Here is an 8,580-nt window from a genome sequence, read left to right as displayed (position 1 = left end):
TCCTATAGTCATAAAGCGTAGAAAAAACACTTCTTTAGACATCACATGGTGAAGTGAAAACCTTTATTTTTTCTCCATGATTTTATTTCCCTTGAACAAGACAAAAAAAAACATGTGTATAGCTAATTAAAAAAATTGACTGATAAAGATGCAAAATCGTCAGTAGAGCTGTTTTACATAATAACATAATACAGAGAGTAGAGTATAACGTCCTTATTAAGTGATTATCTAAACAAACGGGTCTAGCAACAATCCGGCAACTCTGCTTGTCACATAACTTCAGGGTTTTGACTACAAGCCTAGATCAGTGATTTATGTCTTAATTTCCTGATGATCTACTGGAACTATTTCTAAAGCTTAGTTTACGATTCAAACAGAGTTTTAAAAATATGTCTAAAAACAATATGGTAAAGCAGCGTTTATCATCACAACCATGTGAATACTGGTTAAAGTTCTCGGCTTAACGTCCGTTTACCATGCTAGCATGGGTTGGACGGGGTATATTAATGACCCTCTTCCAATCTGATCTAGACTGTGTTAGATCTAAACTCAACTTCCTCTCTATCAAGTCTGTCCTTATAACCTCCTGCCAAGTCTTTCTCGGTCTGCCTCTGGGCTTTGCCCCAGGAACTATCAAGTCTCTACACTTTCTTACCCAATTATCCTCCTGCATTCTTTCCAAGTGCCCCAGCCAATTCAATCTTCTTATCTGGATAACATCTTTAATTCTACGGAGACTTAGCCTGCTTCTTAGCTCATCTGAACTCTTTCTGTCCCTCAGACTGGCATTACACATCCACCTAACCATTCTCATATCATTCCTTTCTAAACGGTCAAGATCTTCCTGCTTCACTGCCCATGTCTCACTACCGTACAACATAACACTTCTTACACAGGCCTCAAACAACCTACCCTTTACCTCAATTGACAGGACTCTGCTAGTCAATAAAGGAAGTAACTCTCTGAACTTTTTCCAAGCAGAACCTATCCTGCAAGTAACACTTCTTCCAACACCCCCTTCACTGCCCAACATATCACCTAAATAACAGAAGTTCTTAACTATCTCTAACGAGCCACTGTTGCACATCATTAAAGCTGGAAATACTTCATTCTTTATAATCTCACCTTTGCAACGCTTGCATACAAACTGTTGAGTTACTACCAACCCCTTTCCTGCAAACTCCACAAGGCCACTGTCCAACTACAAGGTCACACTTGGCTGCAATGCTACTAATCATGACTTTAGACTTTACTGTGTTTACCTTCAGTCCTTTCTCTTCTAGTCCTTTCTTCCACTTCTCAAACTTTTCAACTAATTCTTCCATCGACTCTGCTATGAGAACCAAATCATCTGCATACAATAACTCCCATGGACAACCTGTTCTGAACTCCATCGACAGCGCTTCTAGGACTAGAATAAACAACAAAGGACTAAGTACAGAACCCTGATGTACACCAACATTTACACTAAATTCATCACTAAGTGAATCGTTAATCCTGACACAACTTCTAGCATTGCTGTACATAGACTGTACCATCGTAACTAGCCACTCATCCACCACCAAATAACTTTACGTGGCACTCTATCAAAAGCTTTCTCTAAATCTACAAAGTCAAAGTAGAGATTCTTTCTCTTTCCTAAATACTTTTCCTGAAGCTGTCTGAGTAAAAATATTGCATCTGTAGTGCCACGCCCTGGAACAAAACCAAATTGCATCTTATCTATATCAATTCTTTCTCTAAGTAACTTATCAATCACCAACTTAGAAACCTCTATAGTTACCCCTTTCTAATGCATCACCCTTGCCCTTGAAACAATTCACTATTACACTCGACTGCCACTCACTCGGAATAGCACCATCCTTTATAATCTGGTTAGCAAGACTTGTAATAAGCTCAACTTCAATATATCCAGATGCTTTTACCATCTCTGCAACAATACCTGATACTCCTGCAGCCTTGCCAATCTTCAATTTCCTAATAGCCTCCACTACCCATTCTGCCTTGATCTGCATAGCTGGCCCTTCTACGACATCATCATCAGACAAATTATCCTTGTCCCAAGCAACCTCTGAAAATGATTCTTCCAAGCTACCCTTTTCTCCTCCTCTGTGCTAGCCAAAACACCTTCATCATTACGTATACACTTCTCACCTACAATATCTTGATTAGTCTTCTTCATTTGCTTTGCTATCTTGAATACCTCATTGCGCTGGTCTTCCCTTCTTAACACATCTGCAAATCTGTTTCTCTCTGCTTCTGATTTTGCCTTATACACTGCTGTACGAGCGCGACGCTTAGCTTCTAAGTAAATATTTTTACTACATCTTTAATTCTATGAATACTTAGCCCTCTTTCTGTCTCTCAGACTGGCATTACACATCCACCTAGCCATTCTCATATCATTCCTTTCTAAGCGGTCAAGATCTTCCTGCTTCGATGCCCATGTCACACTACCGTACAACATAACACCTCTTACACAAGCCTCATACAACCTACCTTTTAACTAATATAATAATAAAAGTAATAATAAAATCAGAGACATTGACTACTAAGAGTTTTCAAAATCCGTACTGTCTGTCATTCAGGAAGTTGTGCTTAGAAATAAAATGAGACATTTGCTCATGCACAAAATACTTTTCGAAAAATTTCATAGGAAATGGCAAAATGGAGATAATTAGTAGATGTTTTATTGCCACTTTTAAAAATAGGCAAGACCCTTTTAGTCTTCCAACATTTAGGTACATAACCAGTAAATAAAGATTTGTTGAAATGACTTGACATTTAAATACTTAAAACTAAGTCATGGACCAATTCAGTCCAAATCTGTAGCTTTATTAAGTTTTAGTGAACTAATAATTTTTTCAACACTTTTGGTCTCAATACGAGCCCTCCGAAAATCCTGTCCGCTAACAGGTGGATTAACATTAGTAATGTCATAAGAAAATTTAGAGGCTAGTTTGGCACCAAGACTGACAAAAAATGAATTGAATGTGTTGGAAATTTATTTTGGGTGAGAAGTTTCTGTACCATTGTTTTGAGCTACTAGGTAGTATTGCCTGACTTATCAGGAACCAGTTTTTTAGGGTTTTCCAAAGTTGTTTTGGTCGTTTTTGAAATACTCTATTAAAAGGACAAGGTAAACTTTTTTTAAACAGTCAGGGAAATCCTCTTAATTAAGCTATACAGCTTAATTTGGATGTCAGCTTAATTAGGATGTATATCACAGCTTAATTAGGTGACATACATCTAAATTAGGAGGTAGAAAAAGTTTTTCCCCGATTTCTCGAAAAATTTAAATTTTAGCAGAATCACCCCTGCAGCTCTTTCATCAACAATTTGACCACTACGTTATAAAAAAAGAATGGTATCTCCAGAACCCCAGGATCAGAAGATATGGATAAAGAATGCTAGAAATCGCGAGCTCGTCGTCAAATAATGCGCTGGTCATGTAGTTTTATTTTAACTTGTTCGAATTCATAATGGCAGCAGTGTAAATCCGGTGTAAATTGAAACAACGGTTCATCGTAGTGATAGTCCTATTTAAGCTGTACTGCATCCTATAGTTAGGATGCACGTCACGTGATACAGCCTATTTAAGCGGACATTTTTAAAACTTCAAATTTAGCGGATCTCTGGGGTGCTACGAAAAAACTAATGTATTGGAGATGTTTATATGCACGTAAATATTGGATTTATTGAGTTAGATAGATTCTAAAATTCAGTTAAATGTGTGTTTTCGACGATCAAAGTTTTGTACATCTTAATTTAGCTGTAAAACGCCTAATTAGACTGTATGATACATCCTAATTAAGCTGACATCCAAATTAAGCTGTACAGCTTAATTAAGAGGATTTCCCTGACTGTTAAAGAAAGAAAGAGGTAAGCTTTTTTAAGTATAGAGATGGAGATTTCTAGCTAGCTAATCCGTAACTATGGTATCCTAGTATACCTAATATTAACCCTCCAACGCAGATGTTAGAGTTAAAGAGAAATGTTCACAAAGAAGTTTTAGGAAAAGAACTATACTAGCCAACTTAACTGTAAACTACACAAGACAAGTCACACACTGTACTTTTCGCCGCCATGTTCATAGTTGTATAATCGTAAATAAGGGGCGCCAAAACTCTTTTTAACAAAAGGGCGCTAAACAATCAAATATCAATTTTTTAACATACAGTAAACTCCCAGTAACCTCGCATTCTCGACTCCAGAGCTCAGATAAACTCGCTCAAAGAGCTCTGGGGACGAGAGTGAATAACTCGGAACCTCCAAGGGACCAGAAAAAACAGTTCGAGTTAGTTCGACTTAAGCAAAGCTCCCGATATTTCGAACTTATAAAAAAGTGAGATGTTAGTTTGGGTTAGGGCAAGTTAACCCTATTTGGTATGGGGGCGGGGGAGGGGGGGGGGCGGGCATAAAGTACCCGAGGCATTTTCAAATTCTAATAACTTTTTAAATACTGGATGAAATTACCTGAAATTTTGTGACTTTTCCTAACTTTTATTGGACTAACGGAAAATAAAAAAAATATATTTTCAAAAATTGTCCTGTCAATGTCACTTTGTCCTTCTTGGCAGGTGGTCATATCAACTTTTTTATTGTATAGTGCTAAAAATAAATGCTTTCTAAACTAACCAGTTGTATGAATATGGGATTATGTATGTGATAGTGACAAAAAGTCATCATACAATATTGACATGTATACTGTGTAATTTGCAGACCGGAATATTGGTAATTTACAGACCGGAATGGTTGTAATTTCCTATTTCTCTATTTCTATTGTCATATGATAACGTCATAGGTCATTTTGTCCCATGTCAATACAAATTGTCTTTATTGAGTAGCTACTGAAGTAAGTGCTATTATATATACCAAGTTTTATTCCATGACAGCTACTAACACTAAGGTTCCCAAATAGAGATTTTTCAAAAAAAATTCCTGAAGATTTGAATTCTGGTCGATTTCCATTTTCTCCTTAGAGAAATTTTTTGTTTTTATACCACCTGTTGATGTTTCTAATAATATCTTACATTCTTATATTACTTTTTTAATGACTAGTACTGTAAATAGTTTTAAAAAAGATAAAAGAACAAGAATTTCCAAGAAAGACATGTTTTCTTCAACCATTGTCTCATTATGACGTCATCACTTCCTGTGATGACATGTCAACCTAAATATTTTTTCACTAATTCAGTCACAACATATTGATGCTTCTTTGTGCCAAGTTTTGTCACTTAAAACCAAACTAAACAAAAGTTGCATCCCGTGGGCACTTTATGCCCCCCCCCCCATACTTACAAGAGTCAAAAAAGCCCATACCAAATAGGGTTAAGGACAAATGTGTGTGGTAGACATTTGAAAAAAAACAGAACTTTATAATTCAAAATAGGACTGTAACTTGCGCAAGAATGTATTTATTTTCTTACCTATTTTTCCACTTTTCCATCTGACACTTTAAAATTTGTAGGATCGACACGTTCAGCAAGTTGAATAGCATTCTCTTTTATCACATTGCCATCAAAAGAAACATTTTGGCTCCTCTGTAAAGCGAACCATAAGAACAACTTTTTCGAAATCTTTGGCTACATTACATACCAGTATTCATTTTTCGAACATGTGTTTTCTACTTAGACACTAAGAGGTTCGAGTTATCCGAAGAAATCATCCGGGGTTCGAGTTAACGAGTAGTTTTTATAAGGAAGTATTAAGAAATGTCCAATGGACCGTAGAAAACAGTTCGAGCTAACAAAAGATCGCGTTAACCGGTGTTCAAGTTACCGGGAGTCTACTGTATGTATTTCACGCTGTTTATTGTAATCACTTTTGCTTAATTTTTCGTAATCAATTTTTTGTCGCGCTTTTCATATGGCAGGTTTTCAAAAAAAAGTCGTTGCAGAGAATCCCGTTCTTGTTTCGTAAATTCCCTTATTCTTGAACTACTTACAGCTTACTGTACATATTTAATACAAGGCTTTTGAATTGAATTTTAAAGCAATCTCTAGTGTTCCGATTCCATTAGAGAACGTTATTCGCTATGAAATTTATTCATCATTCAATGACTAAATCTCTCAAAAAATATTTCCGAAATTTTTTTCGGCACTCTGCGATAACTACTTATACACACACAAGCAAAAAAGCTTAAGCATTACACATTATACCACTAGCTCCAGTACATAATAAGTTTTTAGGTTTTCTGATAAAAAAACAAGATGTTTTTAGTTTTTAGTACACTGCATTTGCTCTAGCGAGTGTTTCTTATGTATTTACGAATAGAAGCGCCCATTAGTCACAATATGGGGAGGTCATGCGTCATTTATTTAGACAACAGCATATTTTTGGCGCGTAAAGTAAAACATTAAGAAGAGAAATAAGCGAGTGTATTTAAAGGAGAGCCGAACAAAAAACTATTTTGTGGCAGCCAGAAAATAAATTTTAAACGAGAGAAAGATATTTATTGATTTCTAAATCCTAAAATCTACTAAGATAGCTACTATAATAACAAATAAATAACCATATGTCACAACTAACTATCCATATATCTTCCTTGCAACGTTTTTTACAAAATTTTCATGGTTGGTGGGATGAAAATAAGTAGGTTTGGATGTACTTACCAGTAAAAATCGAAAACATGATCTTTGGCTTGAGATAACCAAGAATATTCTACGTACTATAATACTAACAGCATTTTATAACCTTCGTTTAACCCTATTATACCTGAGCTTTTTTGGCCCTTGTAACCCTGGGGGGGGGGGGGGGACAAAGTGCCTGCGGGCCATAAATCCTGAACTACTTGTGCTTAAGTGATGAAACTTGGCTCAGTTGGAGAATGTCTTAATACAAACTCAATCCAGGTAAAAAAATAATTTGATGACCTCATAGGGATTAAAAATGACGTCACAATGTGAAAAATGGTCATTTTCCCAATTTTTCAGTGCGTTTTAATTTCTCGCGTGTTACTAGTGATTCTTGCTGGATTTGTGGATCAAATACCAAAATATGTGTTTCACATGAAAAAATAATTTTAATGACATCATTGAGATAAAAAATGACGTCATTTCGGAAAGAAAATTTCTTATTTGAACGATGAAGATAAAAAGACCTGTTCTACCAGAAATATTGATGTTCATGCCATTAAACTTGGGATATGTGTAGAACAGGGCATTTAAAGATAATCGGTGCAAGGAAAACAATATAATGACGTCATTGGTATCCGAAATGACCTCAATTTGCTGGATCGTTATTCCCTTCAGATCTGGTCCGGTTTTTGTCCCTAGTAACCATATATCACCTTAGCATATATCACCTTGGTTACCACTTAGTGACAAACATACATGTAATAAATATTTATATACCCAATACAACATGACATTCTTACTTGAATGTCAACGGTTTTCAAAATTCCAAAAAATTTACCCCCGTCAAAAAAATAGAACACCCCCAGCAAAGTACAAAATTTTTCCAAAAATTTTTTTTTCATGAGAAGCCCTAATAAAAGTTAGGAATAGTCCCAAAATTTTAACACTTAATCACATGTGTATCCAAAGTTATGCCTAGTCAAAGAGTCCGCGAGCACTTTGTGCCCCCCCCCCCCCAGGTATATAATAGGGTTAAACTTCTTTGAACTAAAGAAGTATCTGTCATGACCAACAACAACATTTTTTTCATGTTTTCATGAGTCCCTTTTCTGCACCATACTATCAACTTTGAACGATAAAGTTTGTTATGATGAGATGTGAATAAATATACAGACCGGAAACATTGAATTACAAATCGAACGAATATGGCGGCTTCACCTCTACTCCTTGAATTTTTACTTTCTTTATCTTTACTCGCAAATTTTTTTTAGCAAGTTCAGTAGTATAAAATAATAAAAATAATGTTCTTTACTTGTTCAACATTTTTCATGTTATTTTGATCTTCAACTTCTTTTAATCACTGTGTTTCGTGATCACAATAAAGAGAAATATATTCCATTGTTTTTTAATTTAGCCACCCGTTTAGCAAATGTTTAAAAATACTCAATTACAAATAATTCAGTACTCTCACCAAGGAGGTTCACAAAGACGTAAACAAATTTGATTTATAGTGAGACTTTTTTATGGAGCAGACGACCAACCCAGTCAGTCTGGTCTTTAAAATCAACACTTATCATGAACTTTTATTCATCAGCCGTGCTGCAGCGCAGTTCGCCTCTCCTTTAACAGGATTTGAATCAAGCGGTTCTTACTATAACCAGAATGAAGTCGAGTCACCATCACAACAAGGAATAAAGCTATACTTAAATGTCGACACAACCAAAATAATTTTCCTCTATTCCTAATTAGTACCTCGCAGAAAAGTTAGACCCGATGTTTGTAAGTTTTCGTTAAACAACCTTCAAGAGAACAACAAGTTAAGAATAACATATAACCATTTCACTTCGATAATAGTTAACACAGAAGCTAGCTATCTAGACTAAAAAAGAAAACGTGATATCTAGAGAAAGAAATATTCTTTACAAGGATTTGGTTATCTTCTGCGCAATGAAACTGTGAAATGATACTCCGATAACACAAACGTGGCTAGAATTGTTGGGGT

This window comes from Hydractinia symbiolongicarpus, chromosome 13, assembly GCF_029227915.1.
Source record: "Hydractinia symbiolongicarpus strain clone_291-10 chromosome 13, HSymV2.1, whole genome shotgun sequence".
Taxonomy (NCBI): Eukaryota; Metazoa; Cnidaria; class Hydrozoa; order Anthoathecata; family Hydractiniidae; genus Hydractinia; species Hydractinia symbiolongicarpus.
The sequence above is the reverse complement of the archived record's forward strand: the minus strand, read 5'-3'. Positions refer to the sequence as shown.